At 39.2% G+C, this 21889-nt stretch overlaps 1 protein-coding gene and 1 long non-coding RNA gene across 10 annotated transcripts in view; one reads left to right on the forward strand and one right to left on the reverse strand.

Annotated features, from left to right (window-relative positions):
* Positions 1 to 21889, reverse strand: part of AAK1 (AP2 associated kinase 1) — a 205646-nt gene that overhangs the window by 175030 nt on the left and 8727 nt on the right. The window lies entirely within an intron of this gene.
* Positions 848 to 5371, forward strand: LOC143660948 (uncharacterized). The gene is made up of 3 exons (XR_013164340.1): positions 848 to 969; positions 1740 to 3607; positions 5003 to 5371. It is a non-coding gene; the product is annotated as an uncharacterized LOC143660948 (long non-coding RNA).

A 21889-nucleotide genomic window follows, 5' to 3' on the forward strand; every position in this document is an offset into this window, starting at 1 on the left:
TAATGCCCATTGGCACTTGCAACCACAGTAAACTGGAGGATCCATCTTGAGTTCTCAAACCAGGACCCAGTAGTTACAGGTCACTTTCAACCACAATTCTAAAGAGCTGGGCTGAAGTTAGCATACGTACAGATAAAACCCAAAGACTCTATCTAAGCAGTGGGTAAAAAGAATGTAGCTGATCTACTTAATAGACTGTCTCTTTCTCTTTGCTTTTTTAACTCCTAGGGGTATAGTCTGAACTGGCCTCTCCTCTTTAAAAATGTCAAGGTCATGAAAAACAAAGAAAGATTAAGTTAAGGATTTGTTTTACATTAAAGGGAATTTAAGAGATATGACAACTAAATACAATGAGCGATCCTGAATTGGATCCTGGACTGGGAGGGAAATGTTTCTCCTTTACTATAAAGGACATTTCTGGGGAATTGGTAAAATGTAAAATAATACAGATTAGATAATGGTATTGTATCAAAGTCAACTTCATGATTTTCTTAAGTGTACTGTGGTTTTTTCAGATAAATACACTGAAGGAATTAAGGGTTAAGGGGCATTATATCTGTAATTCTCAGATGATTCAGAATATAGATAGCAAGAAAATAATAAAGCAAATTAAAATGTTAACTTTTAGTGAATTTGGGTGAAGAGTATTTGGGATTTCTTTGAACTATTTTTTTAACTATTTTCTGTAACTCAGATTATTTCAAAATAAAAAGTTTTAAAAAAAGGATGTGATAGACAGGCCCTTGTGAGTCAGGAGGATAACCATGGAGATCCTAGAGTTCCAATGCAAGATTTCTTCCTTTCATATGGGCAGCAGAAAAGGACAGGTACTTGGGAGCTGGGCAGATCTGGGTTCTAAACACTGTGCATCACACAAATTAAGCTCAGCATGAATGATGATAGCTATTATTTCAAATTTTCCAGAAACAGAAAAATATGGAGGGCTTCCCCATTTATTTTATGGAGTAGGTAAGTAAGTTTATGGAACAAGTAAATACAGCCCTAATGACCAAAAGTCTGGCATTCAATATGGAATAACAAACAAATTATAAACTACCCCATTTGTGAGTAAAGATGCAAAGATACTCCATAAAATACTAGTAAACTGAATCTGAATCAGGCAATATATTAGAAAAATAATAGACCATAATAGAAATCATATTATTCAGAAAGGTATGGATGGATGGATGGATGGATGAATATCAAGAAATCTATTAATATAATTCACCACTACATAAGCCAAAAAAAAAGAAAAACACATAAGTTCAATAGACATTTTCAACATCTTTTCCTGATTTTTAAATGTTTACTTTTCCAGTGGGAATATTTGTAACTTTTCTAATTACAAAAGTAATTATGATTATTATACAATATTTCAAGTAATGCAAAAGTGCATGGTGATCCTATTGACCAAAATTGGGACTACAGGAGGAGGAAGGTTTGGGTCAGGAATATGTTTGGTTTGAGGCACATGAAAGATCCCATGTGGACAAAGGTCTGGTGTGCAGTTGAATTGTGGAACGTGGGAGAAGCAGAGCCTAAAGGTTGAGATATCTTGGCCCTTAAGTTTTATCCACACTAAATCATTGGTCACTTCCCCAATTATTCCCAGCATGTTTTTTAAGTCTCTGGCTCTGCCTGGAAGTCTCTCCTCACCCTACCCCCACCCCTGCATTCCTTCTCCATCTGGTGAAATCTGGCTCCTGTGCTGACTAACATGTTGCCTCTATCAATTTCAGAATAGAGGTGATGGTTGAACCCTTGCCGAGTAAGTGACTTTGTCCATGGATACTATAGCAGGGCATGAACAGGGTAAGTTAGTGCCCTGCATTTGGAGGTGACAAGCCCTGGAAAAGGAGATGAACAACTGCAGAGTAGAAGAACCAAGTAGTGAGACCAAAAGGAAGTTTCATTGCTGCTCAGCCATAGAAAAGCTCACCAACCAGAAATGACAGATGACCAGGAGGAGAAACAGACCATGATCTAAAGTAGAAGTTTCATGACAACAAAAGAGGAGCATTCATCTAAGTTCCCCCAGACCTCCATCTCTTATGTAGAGCTGCCTGAAACTGAATAGTACCTTGCCAGCCTGATTAATTTTTAATATTTGGCTCTCTGGTGAGGTGGCTTGGCATTGAATTCCATCAAAGTCAGCTTTTGTTTTTATGAAGTTAATCAAAATAATACCAGGGATTTGGGTTACTGTAACCTTAAGTTCTGATTGTTTTCTAATTCCCCTCATTTTAGAAGTATCTTTGCTTTTTGTAGGGCGAGTTGCTTGGAATAGGGCATGCTCCCTGCTGGATGTTGGATTCTGTGCCCTTTAGTATTAGAAATGCTTTATTTTCCAGGCACAAAAAGAGAACAGCTTCAGTGAGTAGGAATTCCACCTTCCTGTCCCATTCCTCTTCTGTCCATTACTTGAATGATACCTGTTGTCTGAGTCCTAAAAACTGTTTGCCAACCTCCAAAACAACAGAGAATTTAAAAACAAACGTACACTGAATAATGTTTCTTGTTTTCACACTACACAGAGTCCCAAAAAGTAGATGATAATGATGATTATGACCATTTTAGCTTGGGTTCTTCTGCACAAGATGTCCCTAATTCTTTAATTTCTCCATTTTTACTTTTAAATGTTATACCTAAATGTTCTCTCTTTAAAATTTCCTTATTTAATATCCTCCCCTCTCTCTACATAGCACCCACTGATAGCTGTGGATGGACAGTATCTAGGTATTGAGGTATATGTGATGAGAGCTTCTCTGAAGTGACTCACAGGTAGATTTGCCAACTTCTCAGCTCATGGCAACTGGTTAGGTAGGGAGGGAGGAAGATAATGAAAAGGGAGACTTCTTTAGGGAATCCATTTTTATCAGTGGTATGCTTTATGAGAGCTCCCAATTCTAATAGAGTAAATCCTAGGAGGGAGCAGAGCCCACCTTTTGACCCGAGAATGGGGGTTTCTCTCATTCCCTTGTTGGCTTGCTGTATCTAACTCCCTATAAATACAATTCATCAGGCTGGAAGGACCTACTTCATATTGTCACTGGGAAATCTATGTATTATTCAGGAAATGAATGAAGCCTGAAAACCTGCAGATCACCTGAAAACATTTTTAAGACTCCATGACTTAAGAGGACATATATCACCAATGGGCCTGATGGCTACTGAGTGACACCAGAGGCCACTGATTACTGGTTCATTCAATAAGTGCTTTCTGGGTGGCTACTCATAAAAGGTACTATTCCAGGCAGTGCAGATATAGCCATGAACAAAGCTGACAAAAATTCCTGCCCTGATGCAGCTTCCACTCAAGCGTAAGGAGATATGCAATTAAAAAAAAGTAGGTTAAATAGTGTGATAAGTATCAAAGAGAAAAATAAAGCAAGAAGGGGATAAGGAATATATTTGTGCTGTGGGGGTGGACAATTTAAAATCAAGTCAGAGGACTCCCTGAGAAGGTGATATGAACAAAATCATGTGATGGAGCATGCCAGCACACCATGGCTATATGGAGGAAGACTGTCCCGGGCAGAGGGAAGAATAAGCAAGAACATACCTGGCCTGTTCAAAGACCACAAGGAGGCCAGCATGGCTGGAACAGGTGAGTGGTAAGAAATAAGCTCAGAAAGGTGGGAGGGTTGCTTGTGTATGACAATGGAGATGAATCACTTAGGGCCTTCTAGGATACTGGAAGGACTTTACTTCAATGGCTGTGACCCTTTAACTCTAACCTTTTCCTATCTTCCTTTCCCATGATTATTTGGCTTCTTTCTCCCATTCTCACAAGCCCCAGAGATGGCACTCAGGCTAAATTAATTTGCCAAACAGAGATAAGGACCACTGCTAGCTATAAGGGATGCAAAACCAATTGGGCATGGCCGTCAAAAGATAGGAAGGTATCACCAAAGCCTTCAAGATTAGATGTATACTGAACCAACCCATTCTAAGATCAGTACTTTTCCACCAATCATAAAAATAAGAGGAGACACTTTCTTCTCCAACCCAATCAATTAAAGTTATGAGATCTGCAAGTGTGAAGACATAGTCAATACCAGCTAGGATCACTCAGCTTACACGAATAGTATTCAACAAAAGAAATAGGGAGAGCCTGTTAATCTCATCAGGTGGAGTTGATTAAGAAAACTTCTATCCTATGGGACATGTGGTAAGACAGCAATAGGAGGACAACTGTCTCCTGCCTAGATTCCCTTTAAAATAGACTAAAGGAAGATAAAAATAGAGAAAAATCTGCACTTAGGATGGAAATCAGGAAGGGTGCTATCCTAACTGCCCAAAATGTTGAGGAATTTCTGCTAGATTAGGCAAGAGGGAAGGAATGGGACCAAAGAAGGCCTAGCAAGCTTCCTATGGAGGAGCAGTTGTTCTGGGGGCCAGTGCAGGCAGCACAAGCAGACATGCAGAGGGCCAGGGCAGCAGGCACGGAAGTGCAACACAGGCCAAGACCTACACCAAACAGACACCATCTACCCACTCCTCTCCCTGACCACCCTTGACTGGCAGAGCGACTGGGCTGAGTCTTAGCATGAGTAGTCCCTAGGTAAACTCCTCCTTGTTCCTTCACTCAGATAAAAAGAAGTAAGACATTCACAGTTATCTCTGTAAGAATCCATTTCCTGTGAGATTCTGGGGGATGGTTACACAACCCTGTAAAAAGATTTAAGAACCAACATAGCTCTAAAATAGTTGTGATTAAAAATGGGGGCTTTAAACCAGGAAAGATGAAATGGAAATTAAAATTTTGAATGTTATATGAATTAAAATAGCAATAAAGGAAAGGAATGGCAAACTGAAGACCACAGGAAATCAAATTAGTAAAGTGTGATAGTTTGAATTGAGTACCCCAGAAAAAAGTCATGTTCTTAATCTTAATCCATTCCTGTGGGTGCGAACACATTGCAACAGGGCCTTTTGAAGCTGTTACTCTTAGTTAAAGTGTGGCCAACTGAATCAGGCTGGGTCTTAAATCCTATTGTAGATCATGTAAAGAGAAAGCCAGGAGGGGAGATGGAAGCCTGTGACAATTTGGAAGAGAAAGGAGAGGACATCATCATGTGATTGGAAAGCCAAGGGACCTCATCACGTGACCAGAAAGCCAAGGGACCCAAGGATCACTCGCCAACCAGTACACTACTGACCTCGGAGGATACAGCCTTCTAGCCTCCTGTTTATGCCAAAGCCAGTTGGTGGTAGCAACTGAAACTAAGACATAAAGCTAAACTGAACATCTTCAAGAGCATAAAGAAGTATAAGATAAAAAAGAGGGAGGGATTAACTTTAACAAAACAAGATAAAGAGTTATACACAGCAAGTTAAAAGCTTGGTCCTTGGTGTGTGAATAAAATTGCACGGTGTGTGAATAAAATTGCACAGTGCGTGAATAAAACTTTTTGTTTTTAAAAAGTTTACCTTTTAGGGTTAACTTTATTGGAGGGGTGGGGGCGGGGGTGATATTTGACTACAAGTGAACAATTCAATGAAGTAAAAGGTATCAGAACTGTTAAAAAAAGTTAACCTTTATTGTTACTTAATAAAGGTATTATATTCTTTATGGATTGTGATATTAGTGATACCAACTTTTTCAAATTTGTAATTTTTCTGATTTTCCTCATACTAAATAAATATTTACTATCATTTAAAAAAAAAGCTTGGGCTTAAGGTCAAGCTGTCCATCTACCTACTATGAGACAATTCTGTGCTCTTTGGCAAGTTACTTAACCTGGCTCAGTTATAAAATAAGATAATTACAGAACCTACCTCAAGAGACTGTTGAGGTAGATGAGATAAATCTAGTAAAGCACTTATCAGGCAGGCACTAAAAGAAAGCTCTTATTATTATGACAATGACCACGAGAATGGTGAAAATCAACTCCCAGGAGTTTTAACAGAAAAAGGCTGTAAATGTATTTTTGAATCATTATCTTGTAAAAGATGTTTAATTTTTGTTTGTTTCTGCTGTATAATAAAGAACTTGGCTGGGCTTTGTCCTTGGTTCCAGGAAGATAAAGATTCTCTAAATCTCTGGTATTTCCTTGGATAGGAGTGTCTTTTGTTATTCATGGTGTGCTCCTGGAGTTGATGCTAAGGAGATGACTAGGGGTAGAGGCTGGCCATGCCAGAAAAACCAGCCATCTGATTAGAGGGTTGGGGCTCTGAACTATCTGCTATCTGCTCTGGGCAGAGGAGTGGGCTGGAGACTGAGTTCAATGGGGTAGAAACTGATTCAGTCAATCATGCCTAAGTACTGAGACCTCCACCAAAGCTTGGGTGAGCTTCCCTGATCAGCAATATGCAATTCGAGAAGATATGTCAGAGGGTGACACATCCTGACTCCACAAGGAGAGGACATGGAAGCTGCACATGTGCGCACCGTCCCAGTTCCTTCCCTACTCATCTCTTTTATTGGTTCCTCTTTACTGATTTTCTTTTTGCTATCCTAAAACTGTTATCGTATGGATGGTGTTTTTCTGAGTTCTGAGTTGTCCTAGCAAAGTTATCAAACTTGGGGGAGCGGAAGGAACCCTTGAATTTGTGGACATTTGGTCAGAAGGGTGGGTGGTCCTAGGTACCCCTGAATTCACGGCTGTGCCTAAAGTGAGGGCAGTCTTAGAAAGACTGTAACTTTAATCTGTGGGGTCTGCTGGTAGTGTCTGAAATGCTCCCTTCTATCATCTCCCTTAATGGCGCTTGCCCCGTTGTTCACCACTCAACCCTTTCACGTATTAAACCATGTGCTGTATAATTTTTACCCAGCAAATCTCAAATGTTGCCTAAGGAGATGGCATTTCTTGGAAAAATTAAGAACTGGCACATTCATACTAAGGCGGAAGAAAAGACCCAGTTTATAAAAAGCAACTCAATGCTGATCTCCAAGTTAGTCAGACTTCAAAGGCTATGTGTCCTCCTCTCAATCGTTGATACCGACTTTGCAGATTTGTCAATGTTTTTCTTAAAGTTACAGAACTATTTAGAGAAGTGCCGAGTAAGTCTCTGGACCTTTATAAGTTTTATTGTCCTTAAGGGAGAGTTGCATTTTAGTAATATAATTTAACCAAATGTGTGACAAGCTAAATTCTTAATCTGGAGGATACCAGGAAAATCCAGAGAAGTAGGTGATTCTAAGAGGCAGAGAGAGGGTCTCAGGAAGTCTGTCTCCTTTCCAAGCCCAACGGACCACCTTAAGACAGATACTCTTATTGTCAAGGAAGAAGAAATGCAAATATTTGTACAATCCCAGTAGCTTCAAGAATCCCATCTGAAATCATGTGGTTCATAATCAAGAACCTAAGAAGGGGACAAGATCATTTCACGGCTACAGTGCCATCATCTGCAGGGCCAGTTCAGAGGACAAGCAACAAAATATTTCCTAATAAACATAACAACTACTAAAACACATGCATCTGTTTCATACTACTGCCCATAATGGGGAAATAAACATACAAATGGAAAGCCAAGCACTAGAGAGGAGAAAACAGACTCAAAACAACTGGAAAGAGAGAAGGCAGAAGAAGGGCCCATGGGAGGAAGACAGAGTGGGATCACATGGGGACAAGGTCAATAGTTGTGAGGCAGGTCAGATAAGAGAGCCAGGCAGAGCCAGGCCACTGTGGTCCTTTGCTTGTGGAGCTGGCTTTTCAAGCTGAGTTTTCAGGATGGGTGACGGCAGTAATACAGATTTCCAAGTTTGAGTTCCAGTCACACCACTCTCCATAGCTTCTTGTCTTCTCCTCTACCAACCAGGAAATTTTTTTTCTTTTTAGGAAAACTTTCCCATACTCCTAGTTCTTTAGCTCCTTGAATCCCAACCAGGGGTAAAACAACAACAACAAAATAACCACCTTCCTGTACTCCTTTTCTCATAGATGCCATCAGAAATCTTCCTTCTTTAGGAATTTTCACTTACATAGTCTACCAAGGAAATTTCACACCCACTGGTTATTGTGCTCTGTGTGTAGACTTCAACCTCAGCTTAGCCCACCTCTCAGGGATTCCATACAGAAAGGGACCCCACAGGCCAGAATAATTCAGTCCTGCCAGGCAGCTAGCCCACCTTACCTCACTTGGGCTCTGATCCCTAAGGGAGATGGGCAGCAAGGTATGTGATTTTGTTTAACAAAAGTGAGAAGAAATAGCAATGACTTATCTATTTAACTTAAAAGATAAAGATAGGTCACAATGGAAGATGTTTTAAGAACCAGTCCGGGGAGTTCTAGAGGAACCTGAAATACAGGATTTCCCCAGTGGATTACAGGGCAGGGACAAATGTCACTGCACCAGTATTCCTACCTCCTCACTCCTGGGTCTTCTTAATTTCCCTTCATTAATCACTTTCCCCTGTGTCTTTTAAACTATGGATTTGCTTTTACATGGAAGGAACCACACACACACAAAGAAAGTGGGTGAAATCCAAGAAATTGTGACAGTCAACTGTGTACACTGGCTATGCCTTCTACACCTTCTGCTAAAATCACTTTGAGGGCTTAAAAACGTATTGGTCAGGAAACTCCAACCAGGACCATTCCAGCCAATCCTAAAGAACACCTAGGGTAATATATAAGATTCCACAAGGGTTCCATGTACCAGAGCAAGTTTTCAGAAGCCAACCTCCAGATGGGTCACTGGACCACATAAGTCCTGAAACCTAGAGGGCCCAGCCTCTCCAGAATATCAGATAGTTCAATCTCCCTACCCCATATTACTGACAGACCCTTCCAACATGTAAAAGTTAGAATAGCCATAGCCCAAACACCCCTAAAGAGAGGGACAGAAAGATCAAAGGTGATGGTGGAGTTATACAGAGAAGACAGGATTTACAAATGAATATGAATATTTAACAAATGAATATCTCTTTTAGTCTCCAGTATCTTAGAGCAGCTAGAAGTAAAAATCTAAAATTGACTAACTGTAACCCACGCCAAACTCTGAAATTAGTTCTACAACTAATTGTGGTATGTGCTTTGAAATTTATTGCTTTTTTGTATATATGTTATTTTTCACAAAAAAGAAAAAAAAAGTCGATTGTGATGATTAAAAAAACTATTTATGCCTTCTAGCCTCCTATATTCTACAGCAGCTAGAAGGAAAAATCTGAGAGGATCATATGGTAGCCCGTGACAAACTCTAGGATCTGTCCTGTAACTACCTGTTGAAGAGTGCTTTGAAAACTATTGCTTTTGTCTTTCTTTGCTTTGCTTTGCTTTGTATATTGTACATCAAAAAGTTAAACAAACAAAAAAAAGGTATTGGTTAGGGATCAATAATGTCTGCCTCCTTCAAAAGACTGCATGCACCATGAGAGCAGGGTCCACACCTGTCGTGCTCATCATAATTTATGCAACGCTTTCAACAGGGACTACACGAATAGGTACTCAAAATGTGTTTGTTGACCCATCTGTATCAAAAGGTGAAATCACCCCAACTTTTCTATTTAAGCAGAGAATTCAAAATAAAGCATGTATACAAATACATTTGATTTTTTTTGTCTTAACTAGTTAGTCACCAGAGTTCTGCTGGTAAGGACAAGTGGTCTAAATCAGGGTTTCTCAACCTGGACACTACTGACATTTAGGGCCAGAGAATTCTTTGTTATGGGGGCTGTTCTGTGCATTGTAGGATGTATAGCAGCATCCCCAGCCTCTACCCACTTCATTTAAGCGGCACCCCAGCCCCCAGATGTGAAAAATGTCTCCAGACATTGCCAAATGTCCTCTGGGTGGGTGGGTGGGTGGGGGGGAGGTTGGTAAAATAGGTTCCCCTACCCTCAACTGAGATCCACTAGCCCAAATGGAAAAAGGCTCTCCCATAAATTACTAAGAATCTGTCCTTTTTATTACCTGTCAATCTGCCAGTGTGACTCATTATTTCCTGCCAACCCTACCAACTACAAACGACCTATCTTTGAACTTACGGTACCTGGTTATACTGTCCTTTCTTCTAATCTTGAGTTCCCAAACTCCCCCAAACCACCCACAAGTGCCCTAGATGTGCTTTCTGCTGACTGCCTGCCAGGCTACAGACGATTCTGTTCGCCTCATCCTGTGCCCTGTGCAGGGCTCTGTGTCTCTATAAGCACCCACGGGTCAGAACAATGTCCTGCAGATACAGAACAAGGAAAAAGCAAACCTACCAGTGTTACAAGTAGGGCAGAGCCTCCCTCTGCGTAGGCCCTCATCCCCCAATCTCAAGGAGCACAATCAATTCAGGCCTACTGTTCTGACATTAATCCTTCAGAAAGCTCCAAAAAGCTTATGAGAGCTGTGTAACCTTGGACAGGTCACTTTTTGCTTTCTCATTTGCAGGAAGTATGAATTTGGTTGTCTGAATTCTAAGTTTAAGGCATTAATTCAGTCTCTACTTCTTAAGTACCCACTTATTAAGAGCATATAAAAAGAAAAGTAGGGTGAGACCAAAAGAAGAGACATTTATTTTGTCCAAAACCTAAATTTTCTGTAGCACATAATCTAACTCAACCAGTCTGGACAGATGATTTAAATAATCCAAATACATGGAGCCAAGAATAGGAATGAGAACTTGTAATTCCGAATAGCTTAATGTAATGCCTGGTTACATCCCAGAGTATGCTGAACAGATAATTTAAAAGTATTGGCAAAGCCCTTTGAGGGATGGGTGAAAAAATATGGTATTATTAAATTTTACCACTGGGGAAACCCTGATTCTGACTTAAACATTAAGGACTCCCAAGTCAATATGGTCAAGCCCTTGATCTTGAGGCTTGCTCTTTTTTTTTTTTTAATAAACAACAAACAAACATACAAACATTCTTGACATACTAACATTCTTGGAATGGTTGCAATCAATGGCCCACAATATCATCACATAGTTGTGTATTCATCACTGTGATCATTTTTTTTAACATTTGCATCTCTCCAGGAAAAGAAACAAAAAAGAAAAAAACTCATACATGCCATACTCCTTATCACTCCCTTTCACTGACTACTAGTATTTCAATCTACTCAATTTATTTTAACCTTTGTTCCCCCTATATTTATTTCTTATTCATATTTTTTACTCATCTGTTCATACTTAAGATAAAAGGAGCATCAGACACAAGGTTTTCACAATCACACAGTCACACTGCAAAAGCTGTATCATTATACCAGTCATCATCAAGAAACATGGCTACTGGAACACAGCTCTACAGTTTCAAGTACTTCCTTGAGGCTTGTTCTTAGGAAGCTTACTTATGAAGCAGAGAAGCTAAGCTTACTTATGGTTATGCCTAAGAGTTACTTCTAGAGGACATACTTTGTTGCTCAGATGTAGCCTCTCTCTCTCTCTCTTTAAACCCAATTTTGCAAGTGAAATTATTACCCTCCCCGCTACATGGGACATGACACCCAAGGTTTAAAAAGTCTCCCTGACAGCGTGGGAGATGACTCCCAGGGATGAACCTGGCCCTGGTACCATAGGATCGACAATGTCTTCCTGACCAAAAGTGGGGGAAGAATTGTAATATATAAGGTATCAGTGGCTGAGAGAGTTCAGAGTCGAGAGTCTACTCTGGAGGTCACTCTTTGCAAACTTCAATTAGATATTGCTATTTATCATAGTTTGCCAAACCCCAATCAAAACCATTCCTGCCAACCCTAAAGAACACCTAGGAGGTTATCTGAGATTCTACAAAGGTTCCATGTACTATGGTTACTTTCCAGAAACCTACAACCTCTAGATGGGTTCCTAGGTCAGATTAGTCTTGAAACACAGAGGGGCCAGTGTCAGCCTCTCCAGAATATCAACTAGTTCCATCCCCCATTCCATATTATCGACAACCCTTGCTAACATGAAAAAGTTAGAATGAGCACAGCCTAAATACCGTTAAAGACTGGGAGAAATATCAAAGGAGAAGGTAGAGTTATAACAGAGAAGATAGGATTTAACAAATGAGTATGACTCCTGGATCATTATATTAGCAAGTATTTTAGTCTCCAGAGTCTTGGAATAGCTAGAAGGAAAAACCTAAAATAGTGGAACTGTAACCCACACCAAACTCTGAAATCTTTGTATAATTATTGCCATATGCTTTGAAATTTATTGCTTTTTTGTATATAGGTTATTTTCACAATTAAAAAATAAAAATAAATAAATAAAAAGAAGAGTAGAAATCTAGCCATGCCCTCAAGAAGTTCAAGGTGGATCAGAGGCAGATGGGGAACATCTTAGAAGACAAAAAGATAAATAATTACAGCCAGATGCAACAAACACTAAAGAGGTGTGCCAAGTGCCCTCGAGTGTAAGGAAGTACAAACATCAGCAGCAACTAATCATACATAAGAGAAGCCAGCACACATTCCCAGTAGCATCCTATAACTATGCAGGAGATGAAAGGAGGAGTTTTGAAGTACTGGGGAGGGGGTCAGTATTTAATGGAGAAACTTCCCTTGCTAACCATTTTGGTTCATGAGTGACTGGAAAGGATATGCAAGATACCATTTCTAACCCACAGTTTGGGCATTTTGGTTGACTTAGTCAGACCTTCCCCTTTATCTCCAGGCAGCAGAACAAAGATGCAAGGAAGTGATCCTTCCTCACCAGCAACCCGAGGTAAAAGGCTTCCACAGGAGTTAATCATTCGTCCAGTGTGACTAAAGAAAACCCAGAGGCACCAATCATGAACAAGTGAGCCTAAAAGTTAAAGACAGCAGACTCCCAGCAACAAAATACAAAAAGTAATCTAAAACCAGATATTTGAGGTGTCTCCACAGTGACCATGAGAGGGCTTTTTCTTCTCAAAGACCCAAAAGAGAAAAAATAAAAATAAAATTTAAAACATATATAAATATAAAAATTAAAAGACACAAGTAAATGGAATATTAATTTCTTTTAATAAAAAAGGAAACAAAAAGATGTCAAATAAGTGTCATAAATTATATATACATAGTAATGAAAACAATTTAGTTCCATAACCTGGCCAAAAGATAAATCCTCCAAATTGCTCTGGCTTGCTCCTGAACCAGCCAACGATCACTTGCGTCACAAATTCTTCAATGCCATATTTTCTTACACCCCAAGTATCTCAGACCAAGAGGTCAGAATTTTCCTCACTCACCTAAGCTGATTCCAGATGATTACTCCCACAGATTTATGTAAAAATTCCTGCTTCTCATGCCACCTGGCTGCTCTGGCTTCCACCATGCCTTGCCTTTGTACTCCACCCTCCTACCCATTCCCCAGTGTTCACTGAAGTCTTTGGCATCATGATTTCCTCTCCACCACAGTTCCTGCCATCATCTTGGCTGGTTTCAAAATTCACTTGGATTATGTATCCCATACTTCAGCCTCTAACTTTCTTGACTACAATGACCTTTGGTCCTCTTAACCACCTACGTCCATGGGCACATCCTAGATTTTGTCAACACAGGCAATCATAGCAATTCCGAAATCTTAAATGTCATTAGATGAACTGAAACTGATGATGCAAACATTTAACACAGAAACAGAGTTAAGATATACTGCTAAGTGAGAAAAGCAGACTATAAAGGATGCTGTAGCTTTTATACTTATTTTTACAATAATGCACAAGTCTAGGCATATGTACACCAAAATGTTGATAATGGTAATCTATGGGATTAGGGGTAATATTTTCTCTTTTGGTCTGGCTCTGTCTTCCAATTATTCTAATATCACTATGGGTTAATTTGTGTACCAAAAAAATATGTTAAGGCTTTTTGAATGTTTTCTTCCATATCAACCAAAAGTTATATATGGAACTAGTATTTACTTCATTGTTTCAAGTCTTCCAGCTTTCACCACAAAATACCATTTGAGGGTCTCCAGAAGGGCCCTAAATCGAGTTATTAGCATACAGCACTGAACAAGAGAGTATACTCCTAGAAACCTCTCTGTGGTTTCAAATAAATAAAAAGTGAATAGGGTGGGCCATGGTGGCTCAGCAGGCAGAATTCTGGCCTGCCATGCCGGAGACCCGGGTTCGATTCCCAGTGCCTACTCATGTTAAAAAAAAAAAAAAAAAATGGATGGCTGAAACCATATGATAATGGTGCCTAGAACATTGCCTTACATTGACAGGCATGGAGAAGGGACTCGGGAGAGAGAATTGGGAGAGAATAAGGAAAGAAAGGCAAAAGCAGAAAGGTAAAAGAAAATAGGAGGTTAAATCCTAAAGGCCTTGATACTCAACCTTTCAGATAAAGAATTATAAACACATTTAATTAATAACAAATATCAAACAGCAACCTGTAATCTCATCGGCACTCAACTTTTCTAGAACATGAGACATGAGAAAATGGTTTCTCTGCCAACAAGAGGTATATACAGCACGTGCACAGTAGCTCATGTACTTTAATCACAAATCCCTCAAACCCTCACTCTTAGTGATACTCTTCATGACATTCTTAGTCTTTTTATTGTTACACACAGTTGTAACAAGTTTAGTCATCTGGTTTTCAAGTCCATGGCAGATTAAAAAGAGCAAATTAAAGGAGAGGCACTAATTCAAGAAGACACACTGATAGCAGCAAGTGACAACTGACAGTTTCCTTAAAAAGGAACCAGAAAACACTATAAACATGATATTCAAAAAGGGTAGCAACCCAGAACCATTTTATTCAGGGGCAAACTGATTTACATCAAGCAAACATCCTAACAGACCCTATGACAAAGCAGTAATATCTAATAATGCCTTTGAGAAAAAAAGAACCATAAATGTTAAGAGTTGGAAAGTAACTTCACCATTATCAAGTTCTCATTTTACAGACAAGGAACTGGGTGGACAGAGTTGGGAAGCAATCTGCACAGATTACAGGACAAGGTGAGCAGTGGTTACTGTACTGGCTCAGATCAGAACACTTTCCACCTATATTACACTGCCTCTGTTGCATATGCTCGAGAAGACAGGAAATGTATTATGTATTTCCGAAAAATTCCTATCCAAAATGTTAAAGTTTTAAAAATTGATAACCGTTAGGGGTCAGGAAAAGCTATCTCCCTGATGAGTCTTCTCAAATGCTCAGCCGTTGTTATACTCATCCTTTGTCAGTTTTCCTCTCCAAAAACTAAGGAACTCCTCTGCATCCTTCACCACTCTCCTTGAACCCCCAATTCAACTTCCATCCTCTAGCATTCAACAGACAACCAAGAAAAGTGAAGGCATGAGGCAGGAGCTCCCTCATCTTCCCAAACCTCACCAACCTCTCTTCCTCTGTACCCACTGTTTCTCCTCCTCCTTCCAGGTCAATGAACCAAGTACCCCTTCTCCTGTCTAAGGCAGGCCTTCACACTTGAGCTCATGACCCCCGTCCATGATTTCCCCACCACTTCCGTGGTCATATCCTATCAGTAATCTCCTTGCTGTATTTTCAACCTCTTCTTCTCTATTGGCTGCTTATTCTCCACTTAAAAAGCTTAGGATTCCTCCACCATTAAATACAACAATAAATAAGTAGACTCAGCATCTACCTCACTTTCCATTCACTCCTCAGTTCACTGTCACCTGGATTCTACTTCACTACTACACTTAAACTACTCTAAACAAGCTCACGAATGAGCTTATTTCCAAATCCAATGAACACTCCTCTGCCCTTATTGACCTTTCTGATGTTGGAACACCTGAAGTTATCTACCCTCTTCCTCTTTCAAATCTATTTGGCATTCATTTTCATCCCCTCACTGTCTCCTGATTCTACTTCTACATCTTCAATCATCCTCTTCCTCTTCTGCATATTTATTTATTCATTCAACCGGTTTTCGCTGGGCTCCTAAGACGTGCCTGGCACTATTCTAGAACCCGGAGGTAAAGCAGTGAACATGTTAGACAACACCCCTGCTTACACAGAGTTTAAATTCTAGAGACAGAAAATAAACAAATAAATAAGCAAGAAAATCAGTTGATAATATGCTAAAATAGGATGGGTTCCTGAGATTGGATGTCAAGGAAGGCATCCCTGAGGTGAAATTTATGCAAGATCTGAATTACACGAAGATCTGAACGCAGCCATGGGAAGATCAGAAAGAGCATTACAGACAAGGGACCAGACAGGCCTAAGGCATGCAAAAGGAAATAATGTTCAAAAAAGGTAAAGATCACTATAGCTAGAAAGCACATTGGTTGAGGTAAGAGAGATACAAGCTCTCGGAGGGGTTTGCGGGTCACAGCGGAACGACTGGATTTTATTCCAAATGTGCCCCTCTTCCTCTTCCTGTCCCTTACACATTGAGGCTCCCAAGAAATCCACCCACAGCCCACTTCTCTCACCCTCTACAACGTCTCTCTGTGAGATCTTATTCCATTTCAAGTTTAATTAGTATCACATGGTATGCTGGTTTGAAAGGATGACGTACCCTAGAAAAGCCATGTTTTAATCTAGATTCATTTTGTATTGGAAGCAGCCATTTATTTTAATCCCTATTCAGCACTACAGGTCGGAGACTTGATTAGATTATCTTCACAGAGTCGTGACTTGCCCAGTTGTGGGTAATAACCTTGGATTAGGGGAAGATGTAATTCTAGCCATTCCAGGTAGGTCTTAATTAGCTTACTGGGATCCTTTAAGAGAGGAAGCATTTTGGAAAAAAGCTGGAGAGCAACAGAGACACAAGACCACAGAACCCATACAGCCAAAGACCTTCGGAGACGAAGAAGGAAAACACTCTTGGAAGGATTTTCATAAAACAAGATGCCTGGAGAAAAAACTAGCAGATATCACCATGTTCGCCACATGCCTTTCCAGTTGAGAGAGAAATCTGAACTTCATTGGCCTTTCTTGAGTAAATGTAACCTCTTGTTGGTGCCTTAATTTGGGAATTTTTATAGACTTGCTTTAATTGGGACAATTTCACAGCCTTAGAACTGCAAACTTGCAACTTAATAAATTTGCTTTTTAAAAGCCATGCTTTTTCTATTGTACACATTCTGGCAGCTAGCAAACTAGAACACAAGGCTTTATAACTTCCACCCAAACTCTTAAAATACAGACTGGTCTACCCAGTGGTGTCCTGAACTATATCCATACTTGGATTTTCACTGGTATTTCATGCTAAAAAGTTTCAAACTAAAGTCATTCTCTTTCCTCATACACTGTTCCTTTTTTTGTTTTTGTTTTTGTTTTAGTGACACTATTATCTACCCAGTTACCTAAGCCAGAACCCCAGTAGTAATCCTATCTTCCTCTCATCATCAGCATCTAATTATTAACAGTGATTTTTCTAAGTTGAAGGAAAAGATATGGAAAGAAGGTGAAGAAAAAGGAATGAAATCTTTCTACCTCCACTAATCATGAAACCTTCCCACTATGACTCATCCATAGGTCAAGGCTAATAAGTCATCTCCAGAATGGTGTCTTAGTCTCAGGGATAGGTCTAACAATTCAATCAAATCAATCCACCCCACTCTTCTTCCCAAATGGTCTCAAGAGAAACTGTAGAACCTAAAAACCATGAGTGAGTTAGAGGAGATCTTCAAGATCACCTAGTGATTTTCTTACTCATTAAAGGAAAGAAAAGCTTTCTTCTTTCCAGGGGTTAGTAATGTGCCCAAGATCAATGAGAAGGAGACGAGATGATCCATTTCCCTTATGTAACATAATTGTTCATATTCTATGAGTTAACACTAGAACCTGGACTTGAATAAAGACTTGGATATTACTTCATCATATACTTTAAAATCATCCCATAATTGCTGGGTAAGTGGATAGCCATTTCTTTAACTCACCATATCGTATATGGATTCTAAAACTACGATATTAAAAAAGAAAGAAATACTTCATTTTCTGGGAAAGTCCCTATTGGCTAAAACTAACTTTTTTCAAGCGCATTCCCATCATTGGTTGGAGAGTTAGATAGAGCTGACCTTTCAACAAGGACACAGAGCTCAAAGGGCAAAGCATCAAACAGGACTTGCCATTGATCCCTTTCTTATTCTTCTTCTCTGAAACTAAAAAGAACAGGTAGAAATAAGTGTCTAACTGTTCTCAGAGTTACAGACAGGGCTCAATTTTAGGGACCACCTGTCCAGATCCATTTTATAATCAAGTTGCTAGTACCATATTTATCAATCACTTAAAATCCATGTACCCTTTGACAAATGTAAAAGTTTCATATCTTCTCTATACCACAACCCTTTGAGGCTCCCTCTTTTCCTAGCTGGACTTGGGGCTAATATGTTCTATCAAATTGTATAATCCCTTCTAATCGACCCCCTGCCCACCATGTTCACTACCCCAAAATACAGCTGAAAATCACTGTCCTAAAATTATTACACACAACAATCATCACAAACTAGAAAATGCATGCATGCCTTGCTTAAAAATAACTTTCAATAATATCTGAGTTTCTGATACTTGATCTAATCTTTTCCGTCTTTATAGAGCAAGATACTTACATCTGATGTTCCAACTGAACATCAGCTAAAAATCACTGTCCTAAAATTATTACACACCAACAATCATCACAAACTAGAAAATGCATGCATGCCTTGCTTAAAAATAACTTTCAATAATATCTGAGTTTTTGATACTTGATCTAATCTTTTCCATCTTTATAGAGTAAGATACTTACATCTGATGTTCCAACTTTGGAGATGGATAGAAGTAGGGGTCCATAATTTAATACAATCAATAAAGAGCTTTGCGCGGCTTTCTGGAAAAATTCTAGTTTACTCTGAATTTTATTTCTCAAATTTATTGTAAACCTAGAAGAATGAAAAGGTCTTATAATGTAACAAGATATGTGGCATTCCCAAACATAGATCATATTATTGGAATTAGGATAAGGGAAGTCTGTCTATCTCAACTCTGTCTGGTCTCTCCTATATGCCCAAGAAATTCTAATTAGTACTGATTTATTGCACTATTCATTCAGTTAACTTATTCTCTAATACACTGTTCAACTGTTCGAAATAAGGAATCCAGAGTTGGATATAAAATAAAATCAACGCCTAGGCCCTGTCCCCTAAAAACTAATTATCTAACACTGGGAAGTACTCACAGACGCAATACAAAAACAGCAAAATAAAACTGAGATTATGGGCCCCAAATAGTCACCAGAGGCAGCAGAAATGACATGCATCCAGTATACAGAAGGAACGATTACTCACTTTTATGGTGGATACTGAGGTTAGGAAGGATAAAAATTAGCTATGATGAGGATAAGTAGGTAGAGAAGGTGAGGGCATCCCAGATGCAGGGAATACTATGACTAAAGCATTGGAAAGAAATAAATTCATGCTACATGGGAGAGAAGGGCACAGGCCAGGATGAAGCTGAAGACCTATGTTAACACACAAGAAGAAGTTAGATAGACAGTTAGGGCCAGACATTTATCTCCCAAGGGCAGAGAGCCCATCATACTAATAGCAACTTAATAGATTAGTCAGAACTTCATAAAACAGGTGACTTTTGCAAAAGAATATATATGTCAAACCTCAATATTCATGAGACTCTCTCCTCATCCTGAGGTTTGTGGCTACTCTGACATACATATCCAAGAATCTAGCTCCACCAGGTCATACACATAGCAAAACAAATATTGTCTGATAAAAACAAAATTCATGTACTCAAATATTACGAGTTACCATTTCTGGATGGCTAACTATATGCTAGGCACTATGCTAACTGCTTTGCATATATCATTTCATCTAATCCCTCAATATCATCTGCATTTTCTAAGTGGGAAATCTGGGTTTTAGTAAATTGCCCAGCATCACAGTGGCAGATCCGGAACTCAAACCAAGGATTGCCTAACTCAAATTGCATGCTTGTAAATCCCTACCCATGGTGCTCACCTTGAAGGTCTTCTTCTAAGGAAAAGTCACAGCACTCCCTTTTCCTCCGGGAAAAAACACAGTAATGGATATTAGGTTTCCTTCAATCATTACTGAGTAAACCTTCTGTTCAAGAGAAGATTTTTCCACAACCAAAAGATGGAATTCTTTCTTCCAACAGAGTGTTCCCCTCACCACCCATGATTCCAGGCTTCTAAAAATAGTGGAGGACAAAGGCCAAAGATTGGGCTACTCTCAGGGGAAATTAAATACTAAGTAGAAGAAACCTGTAGGATTCATTGACTAGAGAAAATGATGAGCCAAAGATATGAGCAGGAGATCTGCCACCTGTGTAAATACTGCTAGGGTCTCAATCCTGGAGAAAAGGGTCAGACAAATGAAGCCTGGGTCCTCTTCCTTCTTCTGGTCACCAATGGGTAATAAAGCCCCAAATGAGTAATAAAATGGGTAATAAATGGAAGTCTGTCCTTAAACTCATGCTCAGTATCAGAGAAAAATAATTTTTCTCTCACCCTAAAGGTTCCAATACAACAGCTTTAAGTATTCTTGAAAGCAGGCACCAAACGAATTACAGAGCATTATACTGCTTTCTCCAGGATTCAAGTCCTGGATGAAAGACATCATTATTCAAGATCATTATAATTACAAATGATAATCTAACCTCAATGCTAGGATTAGCATTCTATTATAATAATACAGAGATGCTATAAGTGCTTTTGTACAATTATCTCTCAGCTTTTCAGAAATCGTATGTAACAAAACCTCGCTTGATACCATAATCCATTGTCTGTCAAGGTAAACTCAGAGTCCAAGGAGAAAGATGACCAGCCCAAGCTAATTCACCCACAGAAAAACTCGACTTTGTCTCAACTTCAGGAACTCATCCTCTGCCAGTGTAGAAGTCTCACTTGTGAGGATTCCCCTTTCATAACAATTGTTCATGCTTCAACAGAAGAGCTGAGATTGTTTAAAATACATAATTGGCTGAATAATGATAAAGATAATAGACTGAATAATAATAAAGATAATAAAGGAGGGAAAATGTAGACACAAAATGCTGCAATGGTATTACCTTAATGAGCTAATATTCATTATTCCTGAGTAATTCAAATTCACATAGAATGAAAACGCTTTTTTGTTTTTGGTATAAACACTAAATATGTGATTTACTATGTGAGCAGTTCTGGTCATCAAAAAAGACCAAAACTATTGCAATACTTACTTCAACTCTGCTAAGAGAAGTATATAACACATGCAAATGTGCTGAACTAGATATGTTCCCTAAAACAAGATTTCTTGAAGGAGAGGATCTGGGAAAAAACTGGCAGTTAAGAACAATCCATCTTTCCTAACCATTTCAGTCCTCACTAATCTCCTTCCCTTCAACTCCTCCTGAATTTAGAAACTACACCATACAGTGTAGTAGATTTCCTCTTGGGGGGGTTCACTTATTTCTTGGGTGTAGGTCACACAACACATCAACAAGCAGCACAGAAACCAAGTCTTGCATTACTTCTGTTTCCCACATCTCAGATCTGAAAACACACTAGATGCTCAATAAAGCTTGCTGACTCTTTGCTGGCAGAGCAAGCCATTTCTTATGTACTCTAATATACTGACAACCTCTTATTTAGTGATCACAACATCCCTACAAGAGGTAGGCACGATGGTTATTACTACAGCTGTACGGATGAGGAAGTCATAGCGAAAGCAGCAATGAAAGAACTTAAACTCAAGGTCCCTGGCTGCAAGTGCAGCACTCTGCCAGCAAATTTTTCCTTGTACAAAGGTTTATTAATATCTTCTCTCATAACACCCTGATCTTTAATAACTCTCCCCAAGAGCTCTTGGGGAGCTCTTCAAGTCAGGAAATGGCTCTACAATATTTTAGGGTTGCTGAAATAAGAGAATCTGGGGAGAATTTTTTAAAGCTCAAAACCTATATCCAGTCAGAGGTAGAGGATTATTACAAGTTCTCATAGCCAGGGCCAACAAAGACTTACCTTTCTATCCTCTTTTAGTTTAGTGATGTATTTTTGGAAGTAGCTATTTTATGCAGAAAATGAGTAAAGATTTTTAACCATAATAGGTTAAGACTGAATGCTGGTT

This window comes from Tamandua tetradactyla, chromosome 17, assembly GCF_023851605.1.
Source record: "Tamandua tetradactyla isolate mTamTet1 chromosome 17, mTamTet1.pri, whole genome shotgun sequence".
Classification (NCBI taxonomy): Eukaryota; Metazoa; Chordata; class Mammalia; order Pilosa; family Myrmecophagidae; genus Tamandua; species Tamandua tetradactyla.